Below are 19,252 nucleotides of genomic sequence, written 5' to 3' on the forward strand. Positions count from 1 at the left end.
GGGGGAAGTAAAGGTGTCTGCAACTTTCTACCATTTTAATTTGTTGGGTATCAAGTGTGTAAATAACCATCTTTTGTTCGGTTGTGTGTTTACAGCTTTATATAACGATTCCTTCCTTTTATTTGAAAGAAAATGCTGACAGATGCAGTATTTGATGAACAACATACTATACACATCACTATCTCCTTAATTTCAATGGACCTTGTGACATTTGCATAAAAAACACAATCTTCAGTCACTTTTCAAGAAACGCATCTATAGAACTTAAGGGAGATTTAATGCGTTTTATTTATTTAACACCTCATAGTGGAAAGATGAAATCAGGGGCCCATACCCCCAAAAGGATAAGTGGTTCAGCTAATGGACATGATGGACGGAAATGAGGGGTGAGAGAGAGAGATGGCAAAATGGGGGTGTTGCAGTTAATGGTTGGTAACTATCACCCACACCCCCCCAAATGTATATTATATTTCTCTGAAAAGCCAAGTTTACTTGTTGGAAAACAATAATCTTCATTCAGTTATTGGTAAGATTTAAAAAAGAAAAAGGCATCTTCATAAGAATAGTTTGGTTCATCCAAGTAGATTTTTTTAACTCTTCCCTATTTTAGTTTACTCATTTCACACAAGATGAAAATACTGTTTGGGTCACAGTGACTTATTCCACTAACCTCATTACGAAAAATGTGATGCTCTTGGTACATTTAGTTCAACAGAACATTCAGTTCCACTCTTAAATCATTTAAATACTCTATTAATATAAATATTTAATATTAACATGTACTTAAAAGTACTGTAGTACATGAAGAAAAAAAAGGTTGTCTCACCACATATGAGATTTCAACATTTTTTACATTGATAGAAATAAACAATAACTAAATATTTATATTTGTATATATAGATTTTTAAGTAAGATTTTTGATTTTGTCAGCACAATATTTTTTCAATTTATGGTTTTTAGTTTTGAAATAAACTAAATTTACTTGTAGAAATTGTTATCATGACGGAGCACTATGACACGTTTTACTGACAGATGTATTTAGGAAAGAAAAAAAAAAAAATCCTAGACTTCATAAGCCCAAGAGAGATGTGACCATATTGTGCTTCAGTATTTGCTGTGATATTCCTCCATGTGTGACAACAACGGGTCATTTCATTGTGTTCTTGGAGATGAAAAGCCCTGACCTTCGAGGGCAAACTTCAAACTGCATGTCATCCGATCCAGACAGCTGCTTAGCTCGGCCTCACAGATTGCAAAGCCTGTTAGAGGCAGTGATGAGAGTGAAAGTATCGCTCAGAGTGACAGAGGTGATGGAAATCATTTAATAAGCACAATACAGAGGAACCCTGATGCCTGTGTGACAGAATCTGTCCCACGTGCAAAAGCTGTCCCCATCTTTAAGATCAGCGTACATGCTCCGAACACAAAGACCAAAATCAATAGCACAAGTTGGAGGAAACAGATACTTGAGACTAATGGATACAGGGAATTGCAGCTGATGGCTGCAAAGGGGCTGAAATTCATATTGATACGGACATCACAGGCCAGTGGGCTCCACGAGGGCGAGAGGAGGTCACAGGTTGCTTTGACAGCCTACCCCCTCTTAATGGAAGCCTATCGACTGAATCGGAAAGAAGCTTCTGTGACCAGCGTGCAACAGAGAGGCACAGAGTCTGCGTACGCTCGCACTGGAATAAATGTGTCTGTGTACGGGCACTAGTGCATCTCTGTGTGTGTGAATATCAGTTTCTTAGCCTTGAGGGATTCTTGTTCTGATCAATAGCAAGTTATTAGTTGCTCCATAATGACTTTCTTTTCTGCTCAGGGCCAGAGTGAAATCTGAAATGCTCATGGTGCCGGTTTGAATGGGCTCTAGTGTCACATAATTTAGAATACTGCTATTTATTAAACGTGCCATTTCAAAGTTCCACTGCATTTCATAAAGTGATGAGGGGAAGGACTGCAGACTGCTCTGTGGCCACTGGTGTGACAGTGTTGAGATTAAACTTGAGATAACTGGAGTTTCAAACATGCTCAATTATTCAATTTGTTGCTTACAAACCTATTTTCACAATCAGCTTCTTACTATGAGGAATGACGTCCTCCACAAAGTCATTTTAATTGTCTCAATTTGGAGAATTCTGTTTTTGTCTTTTGCATTTATCATGGTTTTAACAAAGGAAAACTTCAAGAGAATCATTTCAATCAATCAGACTTTGTCAAATTAGGAGTTGATATAAAAATGTGATGAAATCACACCCACCACCGGTTTTTTATTTGAAACCAGGTTTTCAGGGGCTTTAACAATTCTGTTAATAGGCTAAATTTTCACATTTTATAGAGGACTTGCAGGAAAAGTGATGGAAAATCTCACGATCTCACACAAAGCTCCTGTGGAAGATTTGAAGAAAATGTCCACACTTGAGTGCACGTCTGAGGGACCTTAAGATTTCTCGCAGTCTTTTCTGAATTGTAACTCCTGATCGCACTAAGCGTAAAGTTAATGTAAAACCATGTTGAGAGAGCAGTATCGTGTTTAACATGCAGTCTCTTAGCAGTGCTGGATTTCTTTATTTTAAGCACTGTCTGTACACTACTTGCCAGATATGTGAGTTAGCTTTCTGATAAAACACGAAAAAAGGAAAAGTCAGTAGTGTTCCTTACAAACGGCTGAGTCAACATGACACTGTTTGTGTGAAAGTGACAGATAATTGACTGCTGGTGTATTTCCTGCTGATTTTCCCTCACTCTTCCAGGCAGTTGGCGACAGGACACAACCTGACCCACATCTCTCACCAAAATAAAATGTGATTTATCTGTGCTGCAACAATTTGGCCTCCTTCTGAATCGGCAGCATGTGCTCCCGAGCTCGGCTCCGACCCAAGGGCTGAGCAGCTGCGCTATCACTCAGCTCATCCAGTGTGACAGCCCGAAATCTAAAGTGCAACAGCTCAGTCATGGGAATTTATCATCTGTAAACACACATATCACTGAGCAATCGGCGGCTGAGCCTGATACAAGTCGAGCCGCAGTCGACACAGTCATAAGGACAACTACTCCCCAAATAGGGATCATTGGATTGTGAGCTAATAGCTCGAGTGGCTGCCTGCCAGGTAGATGCACCTGCGGCTCTAAACCGACTGTGTCATCGCTGCAGTTAAATCATTAGATACGGCTGAGGAGGACCAAGAGAACCATTAAACAACAGCTGCTGAGAAACAACCTTTAGTCTCAGCAGCAATAAAGCAGTAGACGTGAGTCGACAGCTTAACTTGTTCTACAGTGAAACACTTTACACGTTGTTTTACGGTGGTAGCAAAACGGCAAGAGATTCTCCAGTTAAATTACATTTATACACAAATAGAAGACAGACTACAGGATGTCTCATTCCATAGATTGTATATAAAAAGATGGATGATAAAAATCATGATCACCCCCTGGTGGCTGGATGCAGTATAGGTCATAAAGATTCCAATTCTTTCAATGATTTTCGAGTGAACCTGGTGAAACAACAGATTGAAGTTGAGTGCATGTATTTGTGGGACCTCGATATTATGGCTCCATCTGTTATCACTACTCTGCAGACTCCAAGTGAAGTCCCCAGGGATGGAGGGAGTGTCCATAGTCGGGATATTTTGGCGCAAGGGGAGGAAGTGGACATGCATCATCCATCGTTATATAAAGTCATTATGACACCAACAGATTTCTGAAAGGACGCTCGATACTTTGGGTTTGGATTTAACAGACCCCATCATCATACTCTTAATTTAATGGTGCTAAATGAATTACTGAATAAATGCAGATCAGAGTGAAAGGCTGAAACAATCACACACGCAAAGGTCTTGTCCAAACACACGATCAGTTAGGAAAGAAATATCTTCAACATTCGTAAGCTGCATTTACTGTTAACCGATGACATATATGAGAAAAGTGTCAGCCAGTCGTCTGATTACACATCCACAGAGCATTATTAGTGTTTTCAGTCTGGCTTCATTGCACCGGCTGAATTTGAGTCGAATATTTACTCGCATTTAACTCAGTTTTGGTCTCCACCAACCCCCCGAGGGATGTGTCCGACTTAAGCTGTTAAATGCTCCACTGTGTTCACCAGCTAGTCACTAACTTGCTGTAAAGTGGCGTCTGAGAGCTTTTCCCATGAAGACAGCTGTTTGCTGCATCTGGAGACGATGCCGATGATTTGAGCCATGGGACTAAATCAGAAACAGTGACTTTGCTCGTCAGAAAACCAAAACATGTTGAACAGACTCAAGGGCTGGGCTGATGGGAGTGATGATTTTCCTTAGATTTGTCAGTACAAATGTCCCCCGTTAGATTATACAGCGTTATTTGATTCACCATTATTATAAACATTTGTCATCAGTGCTGCTAGAACCATGACTCAAGTGAGCGTGTGGATACCTGATGGTCGACTGGACTCGGACAAAGACTTTGAAATTTAGTTTTTACATTTTATGAGCACGTAATTAAGGAAAACATCAGGCTCTGGTCAGATTCTGAAACAAAAAAGAAGATGCCTTTTGGGTTCAAGTTGGGCTCGATTTGTTTTCTCTCAGACTCGGAGGGATTGAGGTAGAAAATTGCAGCGTCAATTAAATTCAAAACAACTTTATTTGTCCCCAGAGGGCGATTCTAAGGAAAATAGAGCATGTCAAAAAACAAGTAAAGACAACGCTTCAGTGCAATGTTCATGGACAATTAAAACTCAATGCAGCATATTAAAAATTATAAAGTGAGAGCAGTGTGCATGAATGTAAAAGAAAAGTGAACAGGATAACAGTTGTGAAAACTGCTAACATAGATAAATACTAATTTATGAAAGTGAGCCACACTCTGGTAGAAACGTGGACTATTTTGTGGTTTAACATAAACAAATATGATTGTTAGATCAGTAGCTTCTGATTTCCACAAAACTGAAATATGTACATGTTTTACTCTGATTTATTCTGTCATATCAACTGGTGCATAACAGCACTTAACACAAAGGGTTAAATCCTCTTTATATCATGATTGTCACTAACTCTGTCACCAAATCGTTCTCTGCTCGGATGCTACAGTGTGATCATTTACAGAAGAATCAATTCACAAACAGTTCCTATTCCACTCGTCCTCTCAGGCGGCTCTGTGAAGCATCGCCAGCCACTTTGGAGCTAAACGGTGAAGCCGCCGTCAGCGCCAGGAGCTCTGACCTGTTCTCCAGCTCTCTGGCCCTCGTTGGAATCTCCACTGAAACATAATTTGTAACAGCCCCGCCATTTCTGTGAGAACCACTCATCTGAAACAAATCCAGTGGCTCCGAGTGATATGCAGATACAGATGGTGCAGCAGAACCAACTGTTGTGTGAGTTACTGCCGTGATGGACAATCTGCTAAACATACTTCATGCAGAAAAACCGACCACGTTATTGCCGCTAATCGCGATGCCAGCTGATTTCTATTCACTCACATACCAATCAAAGGACAACTGTATCCGCCCGCAGTGTCGAGGAAGGCTTGAAGATGCTCCGCTCAGTACGTGACAAGTCAACAAGTGGATCCAGCCCGACAGCAGCCTGAGGTCGAGCTCTTGTCAACATCATGATCTGACGCTCAAAAGACTCATGCAACCTGTCAGCTGCTATCAGAGCCTCCATTCGCACGCTACTCCACATTAGCCATCAGCTAAGACGGAACAATGTGCCGAAAAGGTCACAGTTCACAGCCACTTAACGCTGTCAACAGACGTCTATGTCAATTCATTCTCACGTTGAAAAAACATGGGCGTTTCACTTTGAACTAAATCTATTATGAACCTATCATAATATATTATAATCAAATATGATGGACCAAATAATGACGTGTGTGTATTTGTATGTGATTTTCAGAAATAAACAATACAGAGTTTCTCTCAGGGCAGAGAAATTATCTATGGTTGCCGATGGAACATAAATTCATATCTTAATGAATTATTAGGAGTGTAATTCATTCAGAATCTATAGCTGAAATGTTCACAACATGCTGAACGATAAAGGTATTCCATCACCATCAATGATCTTTAGTGAGATCTCATCCATGCCAATAATCCACAGTAAACTAAAGTATGTCACAGTGTATTTTTTTCTACTGTAAATCACGAAAAATCCTGCTATTAAAGATGAAACTTGAAAAATCACGGAGCTAAAATGTCGACTTTCAGTGTTACTCTGTATCTAAAGGGCATGGCGCTGTTATAAACATGATCCGTTTCCTCTGAAGTCAAACAACGCATCATAAATATCTGTGCTTACTTACGTTCGAATCCCCCGGTGTCCAGAGAAGAAGATGCAGTTTGGGGGAGACAGATGCTTTTGGCCATGTATTATTCACCCTGTTAATTCCACAGCCCTGCCAAAGAGAAAACAAGAGTCTGTTTATTTTATTCATCTTTTAAAATTCACAAATAGATTTCTGCAAAATGTTCCTGATTAAAATGGATTGCTGGGCATCAAATATGCATTTCAGATGGGACATGAGGTGTATTTGAGTTTTGATGCAAAGCAGGCTAGCTGTCCCCCCTGATTCCAGTCTTTATGCTAAGCTAGGCTACCTGCCTCAAATCTTTAGAGCCATATACATGAGACTTGAACCAATGTCTCCATCTAAAGCAGAAAAAAATTAATTTGATGAACAATTTCTTAAAGCGGTTATGGATTTGATAAATACGCTGCACATGTATTAAACTGAAGCCAAGCAAAGACAACGGTTTCTAACAGTTTGCTGGGCATCATTTTTGTCTTTCAGGAGCATTTACTGCACTGACACGGAGAACCGAAGATAAATAAATAAAAGCCGCCACAGATGAGCTGGTCGAAGCTGCATTTCAAACTCGATGATGTTTAAACTCACTCACACGGACGGACTTTTCAGACCGTCCCGCGGAACGAAGCACTCTCCCAGAATGCACCGAGATTTGGAGGGGGGGAGGGAAGTGGCCGAACAGATTGTTATGTCACCATTAGGGAGCTGCAATAAACTCATATTTCTTTTGCATTTTGCATGACTGGAGGGCTTTCCACTCTCGCCTGTCTGCTCCCCTCACATCAGCCGCCCCGTAAGTGGAGCAGTTCGGGGCTGCAGGTTTTGCCTCGCTGCAGCCAGAGTGTTGTCTGTGCCAGATAGCATTGCATGATTACACTCAGCAGCGCACAATTTTGTAGACAGCGTTATAGCGGGAGAATAAAACGTCTCAGGCCTCATTAAACACCCACATATTTGGAAATTAGAAACCAGTTATTCACCATTGAGAGGGGAGAATAGGGAGATCAAAATTAAATCTTTTGAAAACGCACTGTTTACAAGCCATGAGAGAGAAGGCGGCTTCGTGAAAATGGAGTGAACAAAACCTTCATTTTTGTTTAGTGCATTTGGATAAGTACAAGCTGCAAAACATATCATTTTCTTGATTTCCCTGTTTCCAAACTCAGCCATTGTTTGCATGTGTCATGGTTTTTTGTTTGTGATAAACAGAGACAATCAAGTGCGTAAAATGTATTGTGTTTCCTCTGAGCTATAAAACACTAAAGTTGTTCTGACAGATACTTTTTTTTTTTTGCCAGGAGCTGATGAAAACAGGACAACAATGCTCTCTCTGCTGCACGGCTTTAAATGTGGCTGCACTGTAAAGAGAACGCACACTGTCATGTTAATTCTGTTCACATTGTTAAGCGGTACGCCGAAATATACGGCTCAAACTTTCCCGGCTTTCACATGAATATTTGACCAGTTGCTAAACCTTCATCGTCAGACAGTATATTTTAGGTCAGCATAACCATAGTTAGGCATTTGGTCTCAGAAGCCTTTTCCAACAAATCCAAACATTGGGCAACTTTTATCAAATATGTGTTGCCTCCTTAAAGCATTGGTGGAGAAGTATTCTGATCCTTTACTAAAATAAAAGTACTTTCTTCACACTTTAAAAACAATGCAGTACAAGTAAAAGTCCTTCATTCAAAACCTTGCTAAAGTAAGTAATGTGTTTAAATATATGAAAAGTTAAAACCTCAAATTTGTAATTAACAGTTCTGGAGTAAAAGTACGTAGATTCAAATATCTCAGGCATGAAGAAGAATAAGAAGCAAAGTGAGATCTTGTAGTTTTGAGCCTTCACATCCTCAAACGGCCTAAAAAAAAAAAAAAAGAAAAAATCAACACCATGTTTCAGCAAAAGTAAACAAGTGGTCAAATCGTGCACTAAATCTCTGTGGTTTCAGTCCCAAACAACCTTCATCTCTTTGATATTAGACGTACGGATGAAAGAATTGTGTGCGATGCGACAGGCCCGTATGATACCCGCTCTGTGATCCCACACGGACTCGTTGAAAGATTACATTACCAGCCTTTCTCAAGTGGGCATTTCTGCTGCTCGCCTCTTCCTCGTGCCTCTCTGGGTTTAATTTGAGCCAAAAAACAGCCACAGGATACAACTTCCAAGGCATTAGCATTCTCAGCAGTCAGCCGGCAAAATATCAGATCTGGCTAGTTTAAAGTGACAGGGTGCTTAAACTACAGTACATAGGGGTAAGAAACAAGCGCCTCCCGCTAACTACAAACACATCATGTAAGGCTCATGCCCTTTCATGTGCTGCAGTCTGCCCCGTACTGTACTTCCCAGCACTATAGTGTTACACCTCCTGGGTACGCATGCTAATGCCTTTTAAGCAACTGCGACTTTATGATGTGGTTCAAAGCAATTTGGACCAATGTGATGAATCTGGCCGAGGAGCCCAACAATTGATATTTAATTCATTGTGCAAGTGTTTGGTCTCAATCTGCAGAAACTAAAGAGATTAATGTCACTTGGATGTTTTCTCTAACGTTGTCTGGACGATGGCAGACGGAACAAAACGTAGAGGTGGCTACGTCTCACACCCACAAGGGTTCATATTGAATCAAAAGAATAATTTATATAAATGAAGATTTTATTGTTTGTTTGGTTTCTAATAACTTCTGCTTTACTGTCACAGCCCAACATAGTCATAGTCCAAAAATGAAGCTTGGCTTACTCACTTTTTTCCAGAGCTTTCTGCTCCAACACAGTCTTCATCAGTCTGTCGTGGACCTGTTGACACATCAGGAGACATCGTGATTATTTTGATACAGTAAATCGACTTAAGGTGAAATTGTTATTTGTATATTTAACAGAGAATAAGACATCTCCCCAAAAGTGACATTAAAGGTGATAAATCCCACCTCCTCCATGTTCATGAACAGGATGTGGACCAAAATAAAGAGTAAATGTACACATCAAATACATTTTTCTCCCAAAATGTTTTCTGAATTGTAGGTAGTTCTTATCACACTGTTCAAAATATTCATGTTTCAGATAAGATGATGCTAAAAACATCATGACAGCTCAGACTGACTCATGATGAAGTGCGTACATGTTAGTAACTGGGATATTTTGGTTTAACTCTTGCATAGTGGGATGAAGCGGAGATGGGTCGTCCATCTTTATATCCAATGTTTAGCCACGTATGTTACAGCGATTTGAAAGTTTGTTACTTTGAGGTCGTCTGTGATCGTACCACCAAGATTTTGACGAATTAGCAGAACTGTTGCATCTTCTCTTCAGGACCTCTCTGATGTTCAAATCAGTAAATCACACTTTGCACACTTTTCCTTTAACTGCAGATGGACAAACAACACCATTGCCCGTGAATGGCTGTTTTGAGCTACACTGCTACGTCCTCCTGATTGGTATCTTCCCTGTATGACACTGTTCAGTGTTTCTCTGCGTCTCCTTAACCACCGTTTGCGCAACATCCATCGTAGTGTTTTGAAACATCCTGTCCACAGGAAGAGTGGGCTGAAAACAGAGCCCCTCACCGGCTCCAGCGGTGAGTAATTTGATGTAATTGCACTGTGGTTGAAACCTTTGAAGACCCAGTTTGTGTTTTGAGTGAACTAATGATGATTAGAGCTTGTTCACTTGTCAATAGCGATTAAAGGTGCAACCACTTTTAAAAAGCATATCTTGTTTAATCATGAGCCCAAATTAAATATTGTTTTTTAAAAAACACCAAGACATACAGTAGTGTGTCTGCCTAACAATATAATCATTAGGGGTATTTGTTCACTGTCAGGAACCATGATGATCAACAGTACGTGACTGACTGTGGGATCAACCATGTGGAAGGGACAAAAGAATATATTTACATTTTCGCTGCAGGGAAAAACTGTGTCGGTTACAAACAATACGCAGAGCGAGGAGACTCGAGGCTTGAAAGGCTGCCGCTCGCACCACATGATATAGATTACCTTCGGAGAAATCTGGGCGCCCATTAACGCCACTGTTTGATCTCAATGGCACAAATTGATCCAAGGTGAAGAAATTGTTGCGTAATTATGATTGATGATGACAAGAAGGGGAAATGATTTGTGCCTTTACATCCTCAGTTCCTATAGGGAGCTCAAATGAAACATGAAGATGAGGAGCTACTAAAACCGGGAACACAGCATTTATTCAATTAGGTGACTACTGTATTTCTACTATTCCACATTTTAAAGACAATAAACTGTCTTTTAGGCCAATACAGATAAATATTTGAAGGATATATAATCATAACAAATGTGTAAATATGTTTTTTTATATATTTTTTAAAAAGGTCCAAGAGGTTTTGAAAGGTGCATTATTGACCTTGTACATTAATGAGGTTATATGTTTGCCTTGCAATCAGAATATTACATAACTAGAATTACACTCAGTCGAGCACATACTTCCCCCGAGGCCCAACAGTCCTGTTTAAGTCAACCAAGCTGCATCAAATTTCACAGACTCATAGATATGAGTCCCCTGAATGTGTTCATCAAGATCCATGATTTATTCTCTGGGAAAACCCATCTAGTAATGTTCCAAAAATGTTTTATGGGTTAATGGACCAAGTTTTGTGGAAATCCACTCAGTGGTTCTTGTGCAATATTTCTCACAAGCAAACAAATGTTTGAAAATGTTACTGAAATGTTAACCTTCTTCTGATTAGCATGTTACTGTGGCACGTTCTAAAATGCATCACAGCTATTTCTGTCATTGGTCTACTGCAATATCTGGTCAATCAGTGGAAGTACGTGCAGATATTCATCTGTATTAATTTAGTAATCACTTCATCAAGGAAAAGAGGTCAATTCAAACGAAATCTTGTTTGTGCAGGAAATTCACAATATGGAACACATTACACACAACACACCCTGAACACATTAATGTGTTAAACTACATTTAAGGCCCGGGGCCAAACAGTGTGAACTAAAGCACAGTTCATAAAGGACCCTGCCTGTTTACTGATACATTCAACTTAAAAACATACACTTAAACCATTTCATTTTTACACCTATGATAAAGTGAATTATTTGGGATGTTGATAATCTGAAGAATATAACATCGACAGCCCAAATCTGTGAAAACAGATTTTCACATTTCCCCCCCACAGACGCTCAAGCCTTCCACGTTTTCTTCCGCCAGCCTTAATTGACAGGAAGGATTTGTACAGTGGTGGGGCATCTGTGACTCAGTGTCTAGAATAACTCACTAAATAAAGAATATAAGCAATCTGCTCTCGTTTCACTCAGTGCACCTTTCTCCTTCCCTGTTGCCAGGGGGATGACCAAATGCATTTCGTATGCAGCCGCCGTGCTTCACTGCCTTCCGAGCTCAGAGCAGAATCATGTTCCACTTTAAAAACGTTAATTTTACATTTTTAATGACCGGCTGATGGCTTTTAGTAAGTGAGTACTGCTTACATGGGAAGATGTGATGTTCTGGAAATCCTCTCACACTCCTGCAAATCCTCATCCTGGATTAAATGATCTGTCCTGGTGAGACGTGGTTATATTTGTGGACCTAGGAGAAAAAAATGACTTAAAGTTTGCAATATTCAAAAGGATTCATATAGAATAAAAAAGTTATATTTTTGGATGCAAAATCTACTTTTTCACATCACTGTTGCACACACATGCATCATGTGTTAACTTGCTGCAATGGAATCCAGTTAGTCAAGGAGATTCCTCGATTTCATGGCTGGTTAGGCTGATGCCAGGATTATCTCTTGTTATTTTAAGGCATATAATACAACATTATGACTTAATGGGATGTGTGAAATCAGTTGGAAGACACCGGGGGGGGCGCCTCTCATAGAAACATCTACAGAATGCAGTTCCTGCTAAAGGAAAGATTATGAATTGCTGACCAAAGCTCTGTATCCAAAGGGAGTGATTTGACACGTAAAATCGTCATTACGCCTCCACATTAAGAGTTCAGTGGTGCAGCGAGTGAAAACTGTGCAGCCTTTTGAACATGAGGTCATCCACTCTTTCCTTTTTTTTTATAAAAACGCCCTCCTCTTCCCAGGGGTCAGCTCACTGCCCAGTGTTGGGAAGTGAGGTTTCAAAGTGTCTGAGATGTGAGCTAAGTGGTTTATAGCACAAATTCTGCTTTTTTTTTCCTCCTCTGCAGTAATTAGCTTGTGCTCAGCGCTGTCATATTCAGAAGTGCATCTGCCTATGAAAAAAAAAAACAGGGCAAGAAAACAAGAGGCCAGGCCTCCCCAGGGTCAGTGCCCACCGCAGCCTGGATTATGGCACCAAAGGAATCCTGGGAAGCGTGTATTGATTTGGCCTGACACTTGCTGCCACATTTAGCTTCGCCGCTGCTGACTCGCAAAGGCTTCAAGCAGTTATCTGCCACATTCTCTACTATCTTTAAAGAGCAATGAGAAATTACCTCGTGCCACAGAAGATTTATCATCACATAATTAGCCCGGTGCACCTAACGGCAGATCACTCTCGACTGCGAATACGAGCTTAAAGTTCATGTGCACGGGACTATGCTTAATTAACTTTCAGCATGAGCATGCGATGACGAAAACACTGGCCTTTATAAACAAGGTTTCACAGACTGTGCTGCACTGTGAGGTCCGACAGTGGATCAGCACCTCAACACATCAGTGCAGGAAAATAAATCCAGTTCATAAAAGATATAGTTGCACATTGTCAGAGGCATTTTTGTTTTGGGGTAGACAGTCATTACCTCTCGCTGCCTCTAATCCCCTGTTGCTGATCTGGATTAGGGGCCAGATTCTCTTCCATGGATCCTGATGGGAAAAAAAAGAGAATAAGGAATATTTAGAGACCTGATATCTGTAAATGTCTATGTTATAATTTGTTTAGCTTGATTTAATTTAAAGGGACTGTTGGTTTGCACTCTCCTGAGAGCTCTTTTCTTTGTAGGAATTAATAAACTCCATATTATATACTCATTCTGCACAGGTTGAGCAGCCTCCTTGGTCTTTTTCCAGCCATCCACTGACTCCATCCACTGGTCCACAGCTCCAGCCCCTTACTGTGACAGGTCTGGGTTGTAGGTCACATGATGACACCTGCGCAAACTCAAGCTGCTGAAAAAGACAAGAAGATGCAACAAAAAGCTCTAAAACTGTCACATGTATCTTCGGTTAAGGTATTTTTGACAAATTTATACATTTTGATTAACAGCATTACTATAGCCAATATGCATAGGACATAAATGTACATTATTAGCAGGTGGAATACAATAGGGACGTAGAGCTCGTCACAGTGCGACTGTTAATTGTATCAGCCATTTGAATATTAGTAGAGTTGGCAGATTTGAGCCTTTTACAGACAAATATCAGTTTCTGTGAACAGAACTTTATTGTTCACCTAACTATGTCTTTGTCTCACCAACAAACAATCAACATGAGGACACACGATCATAAGAACAAGCAACAACATAAAACTACAACGGGAGGTTAGGTACACAATGTTGCCAACTGATTCTGCAGAGTAAAAAATGAATGATGTGTCAAATATGTGTGTTTACTTTGTCTTATATATTTGGTTTTGTTTGTGTTTTTCATCTGTAGTGATTTATGATCTTTGTCATAAGGGCTGGATAATGACATCAGAAAATGTCAGCCATCCATAACACTAACCAAATATCACAACGTAGAATGAGGAAAACTAAGATTCAAGCTTAAAAAGGCATGACACAGACATTTTAACAGAACAGGAGCAGATATAGGACTTTACATCTCTAGCCAGACTACAGACACCGTCACAGAATTCAAAGCATCAGCTCAGAATGTGTTGCACAAGCAGCCATATTTAAGCTCTGCACTCGTGACATATGATCCGTTATGTTTAGTGAAATTTGGTCCAGTGTCATGAGCAGATTTGACTCCTCACAAGCCCAGTGTTCACATTCCCGCTCAGCTGTAAACATCTCATCACCCACTGTTGCTGCTCTGCACGATTCCGGGCAACTGCTTTGTGCAAAGAGCAACTCTTGGCAAAAAACTTCGTCCGGAATCATCCAACACTTTAGCCTTTGGAGAACCCATTGGCTTTAAGTGGCCAAATGCCATCTTCTTTTATTCATGTGATGGCACTTGTGCGCCCTTTAATCCAGCACTCTCTCCAAGCAATAGTATAAGTCTCACCCCTTTCCCCTTCTACAACTGTCAGCCAGATGTGATTTCTCGTTTTAATGTTTTCCATTTGATTTAATTCTCTGGGCAACAGTTGTACCATCACAAGGCATCTTCCTCTGCATCTCTGTCAGCTACAAATGCAGTTGTGGGAGCGCACTGGATGAAATGGGCAAGGACAGCTTCACAACCGCCAGGGGTGTTATTCTAAGATCAGGCTGGAATCAGAAGTTTTGTCGGTTTCAGTTAACCAAGCCGCCGCTAAATGGCTTAAGCCGGGTACGGGAGAAAGCTCTGAGATGTCGCTGCTTGACAGCTAAAGTAGCCGGACATGTACCCAGCCTAAAGAGCCCTCAGGCTTTCTCTTCTTCATGACTGACTTTTAAGTGTTTTATCCGTGGGACGCAGCGATAATGTGCATTAAGATCAAGAACACTTATTTCAATTGTGCTTCATGTTTTATTCTGGCCCTAAATTCGGCAGCGTCTAGACATGTGCATTGCCGAGAATAACTCACATGGGAGGATCCCAGACTGTAAGAGCAGAGTTGACTTTAAGTAGGCAAACATTCTTCTTCCCTATTATTTTGTTGCCATAAAGGAATTTGCCTTTTATGCTTCGTTAAAAATGCAAAGCCAAAGCAAAACAATTTCTCTCAACACATTTCCAACATATGTTAAGGGTATAAATATACATTACTGAGGGATTAATCTGTGCACTGGTCCCCTCTGGATAACAGGCATGATAGCAGTATCTGTATGCATGTGGTTTTGAGGATGATGCTTGTCTGATTTCTCTTATTTTTAAAGAAAAATAAGAAAAGACAATCCAAACCTACAAAGTGTCAGTCCAAAGCCTGCTGGTTCTACTTAGGCTATAAATTTTATAAGTCAGTCATGTATTTGGACTAGAGAGTACAGTAGGAGGATGTATATGACTATCATAGACTAGGTAGACAATATGACAGTTCTTTCTGAAGCTGAAGTGTCTCCATCACCACCTGGTGTCTGGCTGCAGTACAAGTCATAAATCCTTTCAGCATCTTTCTCTCAAAGACGGTTTCTATAATTTTAGTAAGCTCTTATCACACTGAATGATTTTAAGTGTATTTTTCAAATAAGTTTGGGTTCAATTAGTTATTTGATGCTGTAAAAACAGGGTGAAATGTCATGACAGGTGAAAATAACTCACCATTGGTCAAGCGCGTGTATTCATCAACCCTCGACACCGTGGCTCCATCCCCAGATCGCTACCGCACCGACTCTGGCTCCGAATGCACAAGATGGCAGCGTTTGGCGACTGCAGATATTTTGGCTTCCTTTCTGGATAGTGGGAAGAAGTGAGAGGAGTCATCCATCATTACATACATTGTGTTAGAGGTATAGTACAACAGTGTGGTTCACTGACAAGAACAATAATTACCTTCAAAACAATGTCTTCCAGAAAACAGGACAAAGTTACACATTACATTTCATTAAAGTATACTAAGAGGCACATCGACATTCAGTAGAGCGCGTTTATTCAGGCCGAACAATCCTACACATGATCGTCTAGTTCTTATAGTAGAAATATAAAAGTCATCTGATGACCTAAATTATTTGCCATTAAACAAAGTCTTAAAAAGTGGACATGAAAATCAATGTCACATATTTTACTCTTTAACTATGCGTACCCGCTCAAGAGAAATAAACTTAACACAGTATTAAAACAACATGTCACAAATAGAGAAGCTACAGTTTTAACAACAAATCATTTAAAGACATTTGAAAATATGCAGCAGTTAAAGACCCAGCACCAAAACTTCATTATTCATGTTTCTGTTTATTTTACAGGGACAATGCAAAAGAGAAAGATTGATACACATGTTCCACATGAAGAATTCTACATGTTCCGTCCCTGGTTAGGGTTTTCTAATCTAAAGAGAGGTCACAATACATCATCACAAGAAAACACACACAAATAAATTAGTAGGTTTTGCATAATCCTGCAAACAAACAATTATACATGGGTGAAAACTTTACAGAAGTAAATATCAGCATTACACATGACTCTCAATGCCTCTGTCCAGGTAACAGGAGTTTCCTCCTCCTCCTCCTCCTCCTCACACACAGGTGACATCAATTACAGTCAATGAGGGTTTGGAGGAGAAACAAAGATGTGGTAAAACATCGCAGTTTGTAAGACTCCTGACAAATCATTAAGAATAAGAAACACAGAAGAGCATCTGAGTTCAAGCATCCGAGCCCAAAAAGAAACCAGTGAAATACAACACGCGTCAATGCAGCAGAATATTCCTTCTCTCTTCTGCTCTCTGACTCAATGAATTTAACTCCAAGTGTGAAAAAAGTCAATTTATTCACATCCACACAATAGAAAAGCTCCAGAAAACTATCATTACAGAAACACACAGCTTCAAACCTCATCAATCACAGGCTGGGGATCTTTAAACAGCCAGAAACTGACAAGAAGACTCTACATTTGTCCTGTGGCCTCTTTGTTGCACCAAACCAAGACTTATCTGAGCCAAGCATGGAGCAAGAAACCAAACAACTCACCCATGCTGTCATCTACACACACACACACACGTGCTTATGAGCAGAGTTAAATAAAATCCAGTCTGGAAACACCACGACACTGAAACGGGAACAAACTTCCTCCAAATGAAATAACATGAAGTCTCACCTGTGCGATTTAGAGACACCTGCAGGAAGCGCGCTAATTTACGGACTGTTGCGTCATCACTTCCTGGTATTCGACCAATCAAGACGTCACAGATTTTTCAGAAATCCCGCCCCTTCCCCCGCTCTGGTCAAATCAAACTCCTGCTTGAGAATCCCGGAAACGCACCACATAAATAAATGAAGCACATCAGAAACCCCACTTTAAAAGCAGTTTGCACTTTTGCATAAAACTTGCATACGTTTTCCTCGATCATACAAGGAAAACTGCAGTTTCTGTACAACTGTGCACTAGTTTTTCAAGAAGTACAAACATTATCACATGACTACAGAAGTTTTTTTTACCATTTATCAACATTAAATTATTTTATTTATTCAGTCTTATCAGGGTTTTTTTTTGCACCTATAAACAAAAAGACAGGTAAATATGGCATAAAATACAATTTGCTGTTTGTGACAATAAAAGAGATTCAAAGCCGCCGCAACTCTTCAGGGCATCGATTCCACAAGATGGAGTTTGTTGATTTTGCTAACATGTTATTTATAATGTGGACAAATGAATTACATATTGCGCACAACCAAAGTTTCATAAGTGTTGCACGTTTGTTTACTTCAGAGAGATCAACGAGCTGTGTTAATGAAAATGAACGTTTGCGTGGCGCCGCCTGTGTCTTACAGCTGAGCGAGCAGACGCCACCTCCATACAATATCCCCTTTGAACCTTCCCTATGAGAGAGTATCAGAGCGTTTCAAGAGCAAATCAAAACATGCGAACACAATCAAACTCTGCAGGAAGATGTCAACAAACACGATTGGTCATCAGGGCCTGCGGGTCACAGTAAAGCCTGTGTGGCCTTGTTGTATGGCGACCTCTGACCGTCACACTAAAGGACAAACCCCAAACAAACCAACAGAAAAAAGGCGACAAAGAGACCCTCAAATCCTCAGCGTTACCTCCCAGGTTCATAAACACACAGCCTCTTATTTTCAAAGGGAAGTGACTTCTACAGCCGAGCAGCTGTATTTTCTATTGTTAGCTTCTGTTGTGGCTGGGGATCCCATCACTATTAAAGTGGAATCACCTTAACCCAGTTGGACCAGCTTTTTTCATAGCTGAGGAGTTTTCCACAAGAGCGATCGGTGGGGTTTTGTATACACTCACGCTCGACTGGTCGCATTATCTTTGCTTCACGTGTTTCCCCCTCGAGTTTGTTCAGGGTCCGTAACAAAGAAAGTGGCTTATTATCACTCACTGGAGGAGTTGTCTGCACATGTACGATTTGGTAATTGCCGCCGCTTAACAAGCAGACTGAATTGGACTTGACATTGAGCCATTATTGGGAAATGAAATGCTGTTTTTGCAATTATGGGAGTTTGGCAGGGCTCAGTGAATCTCCCCTGAAAAAAATAAACGGGACGACAGTAATAATGTATGATTTTGGAGGTTTTCACTCACAGTGGGTGAACTTTATGAATGAAAGAAGATTTTGATGTGGTGGATTGTTACGCATCAAATCAGTGACGGCAGCAGTTTCATTCTGTCTCATCTCCACTTTTATATACACCTGTTGCAGATCGGGTCACATAACATCAAATCTAATTAACTTAGTATGTTGAGAGTGAAAAGACGTTTGCAGCTGATGGATCAATAAACAAACTAAGACACTTCACATCTCAGTTTCAATTCAATTCAATTCTTTTACTCTTTTATATTTCTCTCTACCAAGGAGGTTGTTTTCACTTGTGTCCGTCTGTTTGTTGGTGGACTTGGTGGAAGCCCATATTAAATATTTAAGTTTGTATATAATACTCAGTCATATCTTAAAAATCATTTAATTTACGTGTTAAAAAGTCATAATTAAATAACCCCCCCCGCTGTGACACTGGCACCTGGAGGCACTACACTCACATGGTGGACTGAGCGTTCATAAATAGTCATAGTTACAAACTGATCTGGAGGAGGGACGTAAGCGTATTAACGCTCCTCTGAGAACAGAGAGCAGGTTCACTGAACTGAAATGGGGCGTCACTTACCTACTTGCCAGAAGCGTGACGCTAACACAACACGGCAGCTCAGGGCAGCTCTCTGCTACTTTCTCAGCC

The 19,252-nt window shown here is 40.4% G+C and overlaps 1 long non-coding RNA gene across 3 annotated transcripts in view; it reads right to left on the reverse strand.

Moving 5' to 3' along the window:
• The window catches only part of LOC109634696 (uncharacterized), an 83,034-nt gene extending 65,830 nt beyond the window's left edge, over window positions 1-17,204 (reverse strand). The window contains exons 1-7 of one of the 3 annotated variants that reach the window (XR_011239854.1): window positions 17,154-17,204; window positions 15,663-15,793; window positions 13,281-13,421; window positions 13,055-13,118; window positions 11,770-11,869; window positions 9,043-9,094; window positions 6,289-6,381 (exon numbers count right to left, since the gene is read on the reverse strand). This is a non-coding gene — a long non-coding RNA (uncharacterized lncRNA). Of the gene's footprint in view, window positions 1-6,288; window positions 6,382-9,042; window positions 9,095-11,769; window positions 11,870-13,054; window positions 13,119-13,280; window positions 13,422-15,662; window positions 15,794-17,026 lie in introns of all 3 variants that reach the window. The other 2 variants (XR_011239855.1, XR_011239853.1) reach the window with 2 other exon arrangements.
• Between the last annotated feature and the right edge of the window lie 2,048 nt (window positions 17,205-19,252).

The sequence above is a fragment of the Paralichthys olivaceus genome, chromosome 22 (assembly GCF_024713975.1).
Source record: "Paralichthys olivaceus isolate ysfri-2021 chromosome 22, ASM2471397v2, whole genome shotgun sequence".
Taxonomy (NCBI): domain Eukaryota; kingdom Metazoa; phylum Chordata; class Actinopteri; order Pleuronectiformes; family Paralichthyidae; genus Paralichthys; species Paralichthys olivaceus.